This window comes from Zingiber officinale, chromosome 6B, assembly GCF_018446385.1.
Source record: "Zingiber officinale cultivar Zhangliang chromosome 6B, Zo_v1.1, whole genome shotgun sequence".
In the NCBI taxonomy this organism is placed as follows: Eukaryota; Viridiplantae; Streptophyta; class Magnoliopsida; order Zingiberales; family Zingiberaceae; genus Zingiber; species Zingiber officinale.
Window position 1 is genome coordinate 32,121,731 of NC_055996.1, and position 16,019 is coordinate 32,137,749.

Below are 16,019 nucleotides of genomic sequence, written 5' to 3' on the forward strand. Positions count from 1 at the left end.
CAGTTGATAGGAGGTTTAAGGTTTCCTATTCCTCCTTTCTTGATTGAAATAAGCCAGTATTTTGATATTCCTTTGCAACAGTTTGCCCCCAACGTATTTCGTTACCTATGCGGTACTTACATGCTGTTTCGTTTGCGAGATATTCCTCCTACTCCTCAAAATTTCTTCATGTTTTCTTATCCCAAATGTTCAGAACCGGGTGTTTTCTTGTTTCATTCACTGACTAAAATGGTTCTTTTTGAGGATATGCTCTCGTCTCTCAAAGCCTGGAAATCCTGTTTTTTCTTCTTAAAGTTTCCAGGACCTATTCCTTGGTCTCATGCTTGGAAATCCTTCTTGCCCCCCTTGCCCGTCGTCAAGGAGTTTCATCTTCATCCTTCTTTCCCTATTTATCGTGAGAAATTGCTAAGTATCGACTTTCTATCCTTAAGTGGCTACAGGTTGATCTCCTATACCTGTTTGTCTTAAGCCCCGTCAAACCTGATACTTCGAGTTCCTTTAGGTAATGCCTTATTTCTTTCTTCTTAATTTTAACTAACTAAACTATTTTTATTTTCTATGTAGTGGATAGCTTCTATGATGCTTTGATTGACGAAGAACTACGTCTGGGAGAGGATGCAATTCGTGCAAAAGAAGCCGAACTTCTAGCTGCTATTATTCTTCCTCCTGCAATCGAAGAGCCGGCTCCTTTAGCGGAGGCACCCAGTTCTTTAAGGGTTCTTGAAGCTCTTGATGCTTCTGAAGGTCCTTCTACGGAGATCCTTGCTATTTCTCTACCCCCCGTTACTTCCCCACTGGCTACTGCTACTTCTTCATCTGCTCCTCTTTCCCTTATCGAACTCACATCTTCCGGTAGCCCCAATAAATCAGTGGACGAACTTGTTACCGGCAAATGCCTGGGGCGTAAACTTACCAAAATCCCTCCATCCAAAAGGAGTCTTGTCCTTCCGGCTGATGAACAGATTTCAGAAGGTTTTGTTCCTGTTGACCCTCCTTCTGATGAACCTACATTGGCCGAACTCTATCTTTCTCTCAGTTTTCCTGCCTCACCCTTCTCTAATGCCAGTGCTTCTGGGGATGTCTCTTTCACTTTTCCCCTATCTATTCCAACTTCTGGATCTTTACCCTCTTCACCTTCTTCTTATTTAGTCTTTGCTCCTCCATACATTCCTACTTCCTCCTTCTCTGCTGGTTCTTCTACTATGCCTGTCCTCCCCATATTGTTAGGCGGTTCCTTTGCCGGTGATTGGGATAAAGTTAGCCCTATATTTGAAGAACTCAGTACTCCTGAAGCAATCGACAGTTTCTCCCATAAGGAGAATCAAGTATATCTATTAACGTCTACTTTTTATTTCTCAGCAATTGTCTTATGATCTTTTATCATATTTCCAACGGTGGATAGAAAACATGGGTTTATCTCGACTGATGTATAATTTATATAACGAGAACAAGAAATTAAAATCTAAGAATGATCAGTTGAGACAACAGGTTATCGAGTTATCTTCTACCGTGTTTTTTGCTGCTGCCAAGAAGCAACTTGAAGCTCAGATTGAAAGTCTTCAAACACAATTCAAATCGGCAACTGACCTCAATCAAGAATTAACTTCCAAAATCGGCAAGTTAAAGGTTGGTTATGAAGCAGAATTGGCTGAAAAACTCAAAGCCCTGTAGCTGAAGGAAGATGAAATAACTTCCTTGAACACCTCCCTTGATTCAGTTAAAGCCGAGGTTTCTGTCAAAGAGGATGAACTGAAGACTTCCCAGACGGCTTTGGTGGTTTACAAAGAGAACGAAGATAATCGTTACAAGGACCGGGCCACAACCATGATTGAATCTCCCGAATTCAATAGGTCGATCGTGAAGTCCATTTTATCAACTTTTACTGCGGGAGCCAAAGGGGCAATTGAACAATTACGAGAGGAGAACTATTTATCTCGTGACCCTCCTCCTAATTTCCTGAATCGTCGCAGACTCCTTGAGAACAAACCTCCTCATCTATACCCCCAGCTGACTTTAGTTTGATTTATATTCAAATTTTTGTAACAAAAGGGCATCAAAACTCTATGATGACAATCTGACCATCTTATGTAATGCTGTTTAAACCCTTTTTCATTGTAAATCTCACTTTTTCTCACGACCATCGTCTGTTTTAAATATGTTAAACGTTGCTTGGCGGGCTATCCCATAACCTTACATAACATATATTTTAGATTCTTTCCTTATGACCGGACGATATATACCGAGGTTGATAGGTACCGCCCGATATTTCATAGACTAATTATGTGTCGTCCAATCTGGTATAGTTTTATTATGATATTCTCAATATCGACCGATTTATTTTACTTGATTGATTTTCACCTATATCTTTATATGCTATTTTACGTATTAATCAAGTCTTTTATGGTTCTATCACAGTGTATATCACTTAACTTATTATAATGAGCCTTTGGTTGACATGTTTGGGTGGTCTTTGTCTCGACCAATCTATCAGAACCGCCCGATTCATATCTATAGACCTCATCCGGTATCCTACAACCAAGTCCTGTCTGCTAGCTAATATCTTGCACCTTATTTTATTACACCTATACCCTAAACTTATAATCACCGGATTAATTTTTCTTTACATCCGTCAAGCTTTCTTAAGAATTATTTCTAAGGAAACTTTACACATTTTTCGAGGAAAATTACTTAACTTTATGACTTTCTTTTGATTTTATCCCTTGATATTATCACTCATTTATGACGATTGAAATTTTGAGTACTTTTTCTTTTCTTCTTTTCTTCTGTTGTTCCTGTTTGGGGGTTTTAGCACAGGTCCGAGAGAAAAACAAGGGTTTTACGAGGTTTTCTTCCGCTTTCCTCCTTCTTTCTCTCATCCTCTTCCTTGATTCCTCCTTCTTTTATTGTCTATCTATGGCAGCTTCTCCTCCTGCATGGTTTCTCTCGTGTGTTTCCAACCTTATAGATACAGAAGAAGTGGACTTACAGGCGACCTATGGTTTTCCTTCTTATATAATCCGTGCCGCTCCTCATGAGGGTCCGCATCTTCCTCCTTTAGGGTGTATATCTATCTTCCGAGACCAAGTCTTACAAGGTTTTAAATTTCCTCTCCACCCTTTTTTCTATAATGTTAACCATTATTTTAATATCCCACTCAACCAGTTTGTCCCTCAATCCTTTTCTATTCTTATAGGTTTTATTGGGGTATCTAAACTGTTAGATTTTCCCTTGTCTCCTCGTCTTTTTCATCACTTCTTCATTCCTCGTCGAGTAGATGTTGGTGTTTTTAAATTCCAATCTCGTCCCAAGGGTATTTTGTTCAACCGAATTCCTCCTCTGGGGGAATGGTATCACAAATTTTTCTATATGCGTCTCCCTTCTCCCCCTCCATTTTCTATCCAATGGATACAGGATTTACCTCCACTTCCTAGTACCCATGATCTTCTTAACGATCCCTTTGTTGCCTCTGCTCTACCTAAACTGAGGGGAGCAAAATTCAGCTTGCCGCATCTATTGTAGAGGGTTTAATGTTTCCTTTCAGAATAAGCAAGATTGACACCCCTTTGGATGGATCCTTTGGTATGTAAAAACATCTCAATCCATATTTACTGATTAATACATCTCTTGTATAACGATGTTCAATTCCTGTATTTCAGCTGATGTTCTTCTTCCAGCCTTTATGTACAAGAATCCTACCATGACTAAGTCTTTTGTAAATAATCTGGGAGAAGAATGGTTATGCGACCGCCGATCGAATCCTAATTTTTCCACCTTGGGTTTACTATCTGAAGAAGAACGACGGGCAGAGGTTGTTGCAGCCATGGAAGAGGAAGAAGAAGAACCTTTTGTTGCTTTTGTTAAAAAGCCAAATCTTTCTAAGGCTTCTCCCTTTAGCGATTTCTTTGGTACCTTCGTGCAAGCTCCACATGTCCCGTCACCCATTTCTCTTGAGAGAGGTAAGGCACCGATAACTCCTACCCGGATTATCTCCCATCCTTCTCTTAGGCTAATGAGACCAGGTCTACTTATCCCTTCTTCTTCTATTATTTCAGCTCCTTCTGCTTCTGCTCCTGAGATGGCCATTATCCCTTCTGTGTCTTCTGCGCCTCGTGCATTGGCTTTGCCTCCTTTAGCTTCTGGGCCTCGAGCAAAACGGACGCCTTGCCGGAGATCTTCTCCCAGTGCCATTTCCTCAACTATTAGTGTTCCCACAACTACATCAACTTCTCCTACACTATCACCTTCTATTCCATCTAGCTCTTCCTTTGCTTCTCATGTTTCTACTACTCCTTTTCCTTCTATTGCATCTTCTTCTTCTATGCCTCCTTCTTCCTCCATTCCTCGTCCTTTATTTAAACAGGCTGCGGGTTTACCTTCTCAATTGGGACAACCCTCTGATCCTCCTAGCTATGGTTCTTTGCAACTGCAAGGTCTATTAGCCGAATCTTGGCTGCAGGGTTATGAACAACTAGGAGGCCTTAGTCTTCCACATCGAGCTAACCGCCATAGTCGTCAGGCAGTGGCTGTAAGTATTTCTAGTTATATGTTATCAACTTTTGTACCTTCATCTTTAACTTACATCATCCTTTTGTTTAGTTTCTTGCCTCAAGTCTACATATCGACCAGCTACTCATGGCTAAGGACCATGAGAACAATAAATTAAAAGCTCAACTGGAGACACTGAAGGCCACTTCACCCTCTTCTAACAGGGATCTGGCTCAGTTGCAAGAGAAAGTGGCTTTACAAAATCAACAATTGGGGACCTTGAAACAGGAATTGGAGGAGTCCCAGCAATTATTGAAAGATAAAGAGCTTGCAAGAAGAACTCTAGAATTGCAAGTGGATCGACTTCATTCGGGTCTTCGATTGGAGATTGCTTTAAAAGAGAAAGCTCTCTCAGATGCTTCTCAAAAACATCTTCAGTATTGTGTCAGTGCTCCAGAAGGAATTGGAACAGCTTAAATCAGAAAAGGATTCTTTAAAGGAACAAAACACCAAATTGCAAACTGATTTCCAAAGTTATAAGGAGAAAGAGAAGAGTCGGTGGGAAGAGTGGCGTCAGGCTTATTTAAAGTCTTCAGTATTTACCCAGGAATTTGTCCGCAGGATAGTGGGTGCTTTGAATCATTCCGTATCGGAAGTTCTTCAACAAATAAGAGAGGGTGGCTATCTACCCAAGGAACCTCCCCTTTCTTTCATAAATCACCGCAGGCTTAACGAAGAATTACCCGCGGATTTAAAAGGTCCTTTTCCAAATGTCTAAAGAGATTGTTCATAAAAGACTTATAATAGAGGAACTGGTAATGCAAAGAAGTGTAATTAAAGCTTGGTAATTAAGTACTTGCGATGTATAGGAAATTTTTGATACTTACCTGCTTCTTTATTATACTGGTTGGAGAATACCCCTTTTGAAATGCTTTTGAGCAGTAAGTATAAACTTTTATTCAAGAATTCCCTGCTCATCTTGTGAAGTTAAACCTTGTCTTGATGGATCCTTCTGCAGATAACATCTGGTGTGCTTCATATTTTCAAAAGAATACATAATTCCAAGTGGTTTCTGGATAAAGAACTGTATGAAACGCCTGAGTTCTGGGCTGAATATAATATTCCAGACGATTTTATATCAAGATTTTCATATGGGTGGGCTTCCAGATAGAAAATGTGCCATATGCATAGAATTCCCCTTTTAATCTAGTATAAAATGCTAACCGATCTTGTGAATAAATCTATATAGCTCTGTATTTATCATGCCAACATAATCCCGATTAGTTATGCTCTGAAGTCTCTGGTTCTTCCCATGAAAACCAGTACAAGATGCTCCATGAAATTTACCAATCGACTATGTTCTGTGATAGTTTAAAGTCTCCGGTTCCTCCTATGAAGACCCGTCTGAGTTACTTCATGAGATTTCCCGATCGACTATATTCTGTGATAGTTTAAAGTCTCTGGTTCCTCCCATGAAGACCCGTCCGAGTTACTTCATGAGATTTCCTGATCGACTATGTTCTGTGATAGTTTAAAGTCTCAAGTTCGTCCCATGTAGACCCGTCCGAGTTACTTCATGAGATTTCCAGATCGACTATGTTCTGTGATAGTTTAAATTCTCTGGGTCCTCCCATGAAGCCCCGTCTGAGTTACTTCATGAGATTTCCCGATCGACTATGTTCTGTGATAGTTTAAAGTCTCCGGTTCCTCCCATGAAGACCCGTCCGAGTTACTTCATGAGATTTCCCAGTTGACTATGTTCTCTGATAGTTTAAAGTCTCCGGTTCCTCCCATGAACACCCATCCGAGTTACTTCATGAGATTTTCCGATCGACTATGTTCTCTGATAGTTTAAAGTCTCCGGTTCCTGCCATGAAAACCCGTCCGAGTTACTTCATGAGATTTCTCGGTCGACTATGTTCTGTGATAGTTTAAAGTCTTTGGTTCCTCCCATGAAGAACCGTCCGAGTTACTTCATGAGATTTCTCGGTCGACTATGTTCTGTGATAGTTTAAAGTCTCCGGTTCCTCCCATGAAGACCCGTCCGAGTTACTTCATGAGATTTCCCGGTCGACTATGTTCTGTGATAGTTTAAAGTCTCCAGTTCCTCCCATGAAGACCCGTCCAAGTTACTTCATGAGATTTCCCAGTCGACTATGTTCTGTGATAGTTTAAAGTCTCCGGTTCCTCCCATGAAGACCCGTCCGAGTTACTTCATGAGATTTCCCGATCAACTATGTTCTGTGATAGTTTAAAGTCTCCGGTTCCTTCCATGAAGACCCGTCTGAGTTACTTCATGAGATTTTCCGGTCGACTATGTTCTGTGATAGTTTAAAGTCTCCGGTTCTGTAACACCCATAGAGTACTTAGCAAGATTTTAGATATTTTTATCATGAATAAAAAAATAGACCTTATATGGAAATTGCAAAAATAATAAAAATAAAATAGAACGAAAAAGAGAGATGACCAAGGCTTGAACCTTGGATCTCTTACTAGATATATGCACGTGTTAACCAATAGACAAAGAGAAGTTATTATTAAAGAGAGAAGTAACAATATAGTTAAGAGTAAGAGAAGAGCTTTTTCATTGAGAAAGAGAAGTTAGAACTACCTTCTCCCTCTCAAAAGAAAAGAGGATTCTTGCTTCCTCTTTTCATTAAGGAGAAATAAAAGAAAGGAGAAGGAAAAATACATTTTCCCTTCCTTCCCTCTTGATGAATAAAAGGGAAATTTAAGAGGAAAACTCATTTTCTCCTCTTCCTCATCCCTCCTTCTCCTCACCGTGACCAAGAAACCCCCCACCTCTCCTTGCCGAAATCCAAAAACAAAGAAGACTCCTCTCTAGGAAGGCTCCACAAGCAAGATCCCTTTTCCTTAAGCAAATAAGGATGTAAGTATTCCCTCACCTGTGGTACAAGTTGCTTACGGTTTTTGAAAGATTAGAACTCTTGGAAATAAAAATAAAAAGAAGAGTAGAAACCATGCTCATGAATCTTAGTAGGAATTTAGTTAGAAAAGAAATTATGTGTGTGATGTTAAGCTTGATCTTCTTATTAAGATGTTTATTGACCTTCTTTTCCTTTTATAAGTTTTGGCCATGATGAAGATTTAGAGTTCATGAGGCTTAAAACTTAATCTAACATGCTCATGGATTTATTTATGAAGTGTTATGAAATTGGCTAGAGATTCATGTTCATATGTTGTTTAGAAGTTATGTTCTTGCTTGAGAAAGTTTCGACCATGATGGAAATATCAGGGTTCATGAAACTCAAAACCTAAATTAGTATGCTCATAGACCTCCATGTGATATGTTATGAAATTAACTAAGAGATTTATGTTTACATGTTGCTCATAAGTTTACTTATTAGTTTATGAAGTTTCGGCCATGATAGAGATTTAGGGTTTCATAAAGCTCCAAACTTAATTTAGTATGTGCATAGGCTTCCTTGTGATATGTTAACAAATTGGCTAGGTATTCATGTTAAAAGGTTGCTTAGAAGTCTACTTCTTATTGCATGATGTTTCGGCCATGATAACTTTTTAGGGTTCATGAAGCTCAAAACCTAAGTTAGTATGCTCATAGGTTTCTTTATGATATGTTATAAAATGGGATAGAAACTTATACTTGTATGTTTCTTAGAAGTTCATTTCCTACTTGATGAAGTTTCGGCCATGATGAGTCCTTAGGGTTCATGAAGCTCCAAACCTAATTTAGTATGCTCATAGACTTCTTTATGATATATGATGGAATTAGCTAGGTTTTCATGTTACATGTTGTTTAGAAGTTTGTATTCTTGGCTTATGAAGTTTCGGCCATGATAAGATTTTAGGGTTTCATAATGCTCAAAACCCATTCTAGCATGCTCATGGACTTCCTTATGATATGTTATCAATTTGGCTAAATATTTGTGTTCATATGTTGCTTAGAAGTTTACTCCTTGTTATATGATGTTTCGGCTATGATAAGGTGTTAGGGTTCATGAAACTCAAAACCTAATTTAGTATGTTCATAGACTTCTTATGATATGTTATGAAATTTGCTAAGTAGTCATGTTGTATGGTGCTTAGGAGTAGTCTTTTGTTATGAACTCTCGGCCATGAATATAACCTAGGATTCAAGAAAGTTTAAACTTAAACTTAGCAAGCCATGAATTTTCCTTGTGATATGATATGAAGGTAGTTGCTATTTTATGCTTATGTAGAACTTAATACTCTTAGGGGTTCGGCCACTACTAAGTTAAAAGGGGTTAAGAAGCTTAGAACCTACTACCTATGCTCATGACATTCTTATTAGCTTATGACATGAAATTGATTTAAAGTTCACATGCTTATATGTAGTTGTAACTTAAACTTAGCATGGTGACTCTCGGCCACCATATATAACTAGGGTTAAAGACCCAATCATGACCTTACTAGGTGTCTCACATACTAGAATATGAACTAAGAGATGCTAGTATATGTTTTCCATGTATGATTATGGTTGCCTACGATAATTCATGTACTTAATAAAGGATACTCATGAATTATGCATGATGATGACCCTTATTATATGTTTTATGTTTAAGTACGCATGTTTCATGATAAGATCAGTAACATGTTGATTATGTATGTTATGAATTATACATGATATGATTCTTATGATGACTATGTACTCAAGCATGTATGTTGTCAATATGTTGCATGCTCATCTATGTAAGCTTATGAACCAAGCATGATAATGGTTTTATATGATGGCCATGTGCCAAGAATGTATGCCTTATGATATGTAAGAAAATGGCAAAGAGTTGCTTCCCTTAAGTCGGGATTAAGAGCACTCTTCATGTTAAGACAAGAGCATGACATTTATGATGATATGATATGACAATTATAAGATATGCATGACATGTACTTTACTTTGTATGGCTTGTACCAAGGGTGGGCTCCATAAGCGCCCCTAGACCGACGGACTATGAACGGGTCTAGTAAAAAGGGATGGGCTCCTTAGTACGCCCCTAGACCGACGGACTATGAACGAGTCTAGATCCCTAGTAGGTTCGGGGCTAGCTATCCTGTCCTAGGGATTACGCGCATTTATGTATGTATGTGGTACAAGCCGGGCCCTCATGATGATGATATTATGTTCAAGTATTAAAAGATATGTATAAAGACATCTTGCACTCGACATGGCATATGTTTTAAATGGACATTTTGCATCATGCACCCATTTATATATGATGTGTTTCTTTCTATATTCCATGTAATTCATCTACCCAGCTACCTCCGACATGATCCAGTTTGGTCTTTAAACCTCTTATGATTTCCCTATTGGTTACTTCTGCTTAACCATTACTTTGCGGATAAGCTACAGAGGTGAAGGCCTGAGTAATGCCATAACTGTTGCACCAGTCTAAGATCCTATCCCCTTGGAATTGCCTTCCATTATTAGAGACTAATTTATGAGGAATGCCAAATCTGCAGATTATATTTTTCCATAAAAATTTAATAACTGCATCTTCAGTAATTCGAGCAAGTGGTTCTGCCTCCACCCATTTAGAAAAATAATTCACCGCTACCAATAAGAACATTCTCTGTGCAGCTGCCATAGGGAATGGACCCACTATGTCCATGCCCCATTGATCAAAGGGACATGCAACTATAGAGGTTCTCAATAACTGTGTAGGATGATGTAAGATATTTTGATGTTTTTGACAAGAAATACAAGTTCTTACCAACTTGTTAGCATCTTCATGTAGAGTAGGCCAGAAATATCCTACTAGCAAAATTTTGCGAGCCAAAGATCTCCCTCCTATATGAATACCACATGAACCTTGATGGACCTCTCGTAAAATAAACTATATATCTTCAGTGCCAATACACTTGAGCAATGGTTTGGAAAAAGCTCTTTTATATAACTGTTCTCCTACCATAGTGTATTGAGCAGTTCTCTTCTTAAATACCCTTGCATGTTCTGTAGCACTGGGAAGAATACCTTGCTGCAAACACAATATGATTTGAGCCCTCCAATCACCTCGAATTTCTGCTTCAGTCTATCTTTCAATACAGGATATTAACAGAGTTTGTTCTACGGGCCGATCTAGACTCCATGGCACTATAGTAGAGGCCAACTTAACCAATTCATCTGCCACTTGATTTTCGGATCTAGGAACCTTTTGTAAATTTACTTCTTGAAACTGGGACTTCAACTTATCAAATGCTTCAGCATATAACTTAAGCCTGTCATTATTAATTTCAAAATTACCTGATAGTTGTTGAGCTGCTAACTGAGAATCAGAATAGATAAGGACTCGAGCCGCCCCTATATCCCGAGCGGCCTGCAGTCCTGCTATCAGGGCTTCATATTCTGCTTTATTATTGGTAGCTCTATAATTCAGTCTGATGGAGAGTTGAAGTCTGTCTTCCCTTGGAGATATAAGAAGAACACCGACTCCGCTGCCTTGTCTAGTTGAAGAGCCATCTACATAAACTCTCCAAATGTTTTCTTCCTCAGGGCCTTGAACTTCTAAGATGAAGTCTACTAGATCTTGTGCCTTGATGGTCGAGTGAGGTTGATATTGAATGTCATATTCCCCAAGTTCAGTTGTCCATTTGATCAGCCGACCTGATGCCTCTGGGTTAAGTAACACCCATCCAAGAGTACTGTTGGTTAATACAATGATATCATGTGCTAAGAAATATGGGTGCAACCTCCGAGCAGTCAATACTAGGGCATAAGCAAATTTTTCTAGTGTAGTGTATCTGCACTCAGCTCCTTTTAATAAATGGCTAGAAAAATATACAGGTTGTTGCTCTTTTCCTTCTTGTCTGACTAATACAGAGCCTACAACTTTTTCATTAACCGACAAATATACCCACAGAGTCTCTCCTACTATAGGCTTAGCTAATACAGGGAGAGTAGACAAATAATCTTTCAATTCTTGGAAAGCCTTATCACATTCCTCATTCCACTGAAATTTATTGACTTTTTTAAGTCTTTTAAAGAAATGGAAGCTACGATCGACCGACCTAGAAATGAATCTAGACAAGGCTGTAATTCGGCCTGTCAGTCTCTGAGCTTCTCTCATGTTGCGCGGTGGCTCCATGTTCTGCAGCGCCTTGACCTTGCTTGGGTTGGCCTCTATCCCTCGTTCGGACACCATATAACCCAGGAATTTTCCCCCTTTCGCGCTGAATAAACATTTGTTCGGATTTAATTTGAGCCCATATTGCCTCAATGTCTTGCAAGTCTCCTCTACATCCCTGCATAGATCAGCAGCTTGAAGAGACTTAATTAAGATGTCATCAACATATACTTCCATATTTCTACCAATCTGTTTCTGGAAGACCTTATTCATAAGCCTTTGATAGGTTGCTCCTGCATTTTTTAGTCCGAAAGGCATAACATTATAACAATAAGTACATTCAGATGTTATAAAACTGACCTTTTCTTGATCTTCTTTAGCTAGGGGAACCTGATGATTGCCTTGATAAGCGTCTAGCATAGAAATGTATTCACATCCCGTAGTGGAGTCTACCAATTGATCGATCCTGGGTAATGGATAATAGTCTTTTGGGCAAGCTTTGTTGAGATCCCGGAAATCAATGCATACTCGCCATTTGTTTCCAGGCTTAGAGACTAACACTACATTAGCTAGCCAGCTTGGAAATTGTACTTCCCTGATGTAACCAGCTTCCATAAGTTTAGTTACTTCTTCTTTGATGATCTAGTTTTGTTCCGCGCTAAAACTCCTTTTTCTTTGCATGACCGGGTGGGTATCTGGGAAGACATGCAGGGAATGCTCCATGACTGTAGGAGAAATGCCTGAGACTTCTTTGGGCGTCCAGGCAAATACATCATTATTCTTCTTCAGACATTGCACCAATTCGGCTTTCAGAGAAGGATCAAGATCAGCCGCAATATATGTAGTAGCTTCAGGCCGACCGGCCTGGATCTGAACTTCTTCCTTCTCTTCATAAGAAGACCCGTCCGAGTTACTTCATGAGATTTTCCAGTCGACTATGTTCTGTGATAGTTTAAAGTCTCCAGTTCCTTTCATGAAGACCCGTTCGAGTTACTTCATGAGATTTCCCGGTCGACTATGTTCTGTGATAGTTTAAAGTCTCCGGTTCCTTCCATGAAGACCCGCCCAAGTTACTTCATGAGATTTCTCAGTCGACTATGTTCTGTGATAGTTTAAAGTCTCCGGTTCCTCCCATGAAGACCCGTCCGAGTTACATCATGAGATTTCCCGATCGACTTAATTCTATGTAAAAATATGATGTCTGTACTAACCTTGTGACAGTTTTTAAAGTTTGTAGGTTCTTGATGGGAGTTGCATAGGCTTTTAGGGTTCTCCCCTGTAGATTGCTCGAAATAGATAATGAAAATCCTCTTGATATTTATCAATCTATATGCACCATACTTATTTCCGTGGCGATATTTGTCTTGCTTGGCTTTTATTAAAAGAAGTAGAGTACATAAACTGTATCTATACTTGTCCTCATTCACCGAGGACTTTAAATGATTGTGATTTGTTTCTCCAGACACATTCTTGAATAGTATGATGTAGTTAGGTTCGATAAGACTGTAAGTGATTTGCACTCCAGGGACGTTCTAAAATTCTTCCTTCAGTATCTTGGAGATAATATGAACCTAATGTGAGTTTTTCTATCACTTTGTAAGGTCCTTCCCATTGTGGTGCCAACTTACTGACATCTCCGACAGGTTTAATTCGCTTCCATACCAAGTATCCTACTTGGAAAAATCTGGGGATGACTCTTTTGTTATAGTTTTGTCTCATCCGTTGTCGATATGATGCCGGACGAGTAGCAGCTTTATCTCTAATCTCCTCTATCAAGTCTAGCTCCATGAGTCATCGACCTTCATTGTCCCCATCATATAATTATCTTCTGTCAGATTCTACTCCCACCTCGATTGGAATTATTGCTTCTCCACCATAAACTAATTGAAAGGGAGTGATTCCTATGGCCTCTCGAGGCGTAGTACGATACGCCCAAAGAACGCTGGGTAATTCATCTACCCAGCTACCTCCGACATGATCCAGTTTGGTCTTTAAACCTCTTATGATTTCCCTATTGGTTAATTCTACTTGACCATTACTTTGCGGATAAACTACAGAGGTGAAGGCCTGAGTAATGCCGTAACTGTTGCACCAATCTAAGATCCTATCCCCTTGGAATTGTCTTTCATTATCAGAGACTAATTTATGAGGAATGCCAAATCTACAGATTATATTTTTCCATAAAAATTTAATAACTGTATCTTCAGTAATTCGAGCAAGTGGTTCTGCCTCCACCCATTTAGAAAAATAATCCACCACTACCAATAAGAACCTTCTCTGTGTAGCTGCCATAGGGAATGGACCCACTATGTCCATGCCCCATTGATCAAAGGGACATGCAACTATAGTGGTTCTTAATAACTATTTTGGATGATGTAAGATATTTTGATGTTTTTGACTAGAAATACAAGTTCTTACCAACTTGTTAGCATCTTCATGTAGAGTAGGCCAGAAATATTCTGCTAGCAGAATTTTGCGAGCCAAAGATCTCCCTCCTATATGACTACCACATGAACCTTGATGGACCTCTCGTAAAATAAACTATATATCTTATGTGCCAATACACTTGAGCAATGGTCTTGAAAAAGCTCTTTTATATAATTGTTCTCCTACCATAGTGTATTGAGAAGCTCTCTTCTTAAATACCCGTGCCTATTCTGTATCACTGGGAAGAATACCTTGCTACAAATACAATATGATTTGAGCCCTCCAATCACCTCGAATTTCTGCTTCAGTCTGTCTTTCAATACAGGATATTAACAGAGTTTGTTCTACGGGTCGATCTAGACTCTATGGCACTATAGCAGAGGCCAACTTAGCTAATTCATCTGCCACTTGATTTTCGGATCTAGAGACCTTTTGTATATTTACTTCTTGAAACTGTGACTTCAACTTATCATATGCTTCAGCATATAACTTAAGCCTGTCATTATTAATTTCAAAATTACCTGATAGTTGTTGAGCTGCTAACTGAGAATCAGAATAGATAAGGACTCGAGCCGCCCCTATTTGCCGAGTGGCCTACAGTCCTGCTATCAGGGCTTCATATTCTACTTCATTATTGGTAGCTCTATAATTCAGTCTGATGGAGAGTTGAAGTCTATCTTTCCTTGGAGATATAAGAAGAACACCAATTCCGCTGCTTTGTCAAGTTGAAGAGCCATCTACATAAACTCTCCAAATGTTTTCTTCCTCAGGGCCTTGAACTTCTAAGATGAAGTCTACTAGATCTTGTGCCTTGATGGCCGAGCGAGGTTGATATTGAATGTCATATTCCCCAAGTTCAGTTGTCCATTTGATCATCCGACTTGATGCCTCTGGGTTAAGTAACACCCGTCCAAGAGTACTGTTGGTTAATACAATGATCTCATGTGCTAAGAAATATGGGCGCAACCTCCGAGCAGTCAATACTAGGGCATAAGTTAATTTTTCTAGTGTAGTGTATCTACACTCAGATCCTTTTAATTAATGGCTAGAAAAATATACAAGTTGTTGCTCTTTTCCTTCTTGTCTGGCAAATACAGAGCCTACAACATTTTCATTAGCCAACAAATATACCCACAGAGTCTCTCCTACTATAGGCTTAGCTAATACAGGGAGAATAGACAAATAATCTTTCAATTCTTAGAAAGCCTTATCACATTCCTCATTCCACTGAAATTTATTGGCTTTTCTAAGTATTTTAAAGAAATGGAAGCTACGATCGGCCGACCTAGAAATGAATCTAGACAAGGCTGTAATTCGTCCTGTCAGTCTCTGAGCTTCTCTCATGTTGCGCGGTGGCTCCATGTTCTGCAGCGCCTTGACCTTGCTTGGGTTGGCCTCTATCCCTCGTTTGGACTCCATATATCCCAGGAATTTTCCCCCTTTCGCGCCGAATAAACATTTGTTCAGATTTAATTTGAGCCCATATTGTCTCAATGTCTTGCAAGTCTCCTCTACGTCCCTGCATAGATCAGCAGCTTGAAGAGACTTAATTAAGTTGTCATCAACATATACTTCCATATTTCTACCAATATGCTTCTGGAAGACCTTATTCATAAGCCTTTGATAGGTTGCTCCTGCTTTTTTTAGTCCAAAAAGCATAACATTATAACAATAAGTACCTTCAGATGTTATAAAACTGACCTTTTCTTGATCTTCTTTAACTAGGGGAACCTGATGATAGCCTTGATAAGTGTCTAGCATAGAAATGTATTCACATCCTGCAGTGGAGTCTACCAATTGATCGATCCTGGGTAATGGATAATAGTCTTTTGGGCAAGCTTTGTTGAGATCCCGAAAATCAATGCATACTCACCATTTGTTTCCAGGCTTAGAGACTAACACTACATTAGCTAGCCAGCTTGGAAATTGTACTTCCCTGATGTAACCAGCTTCCATAAGTTTAGTTACTTCTTCTTTGATTATCTGGTTTTGTTCCGCGCTAAAACTCCTTTTTCTTTGCATGACTTGGCGGGCATCTGGGAAGATATG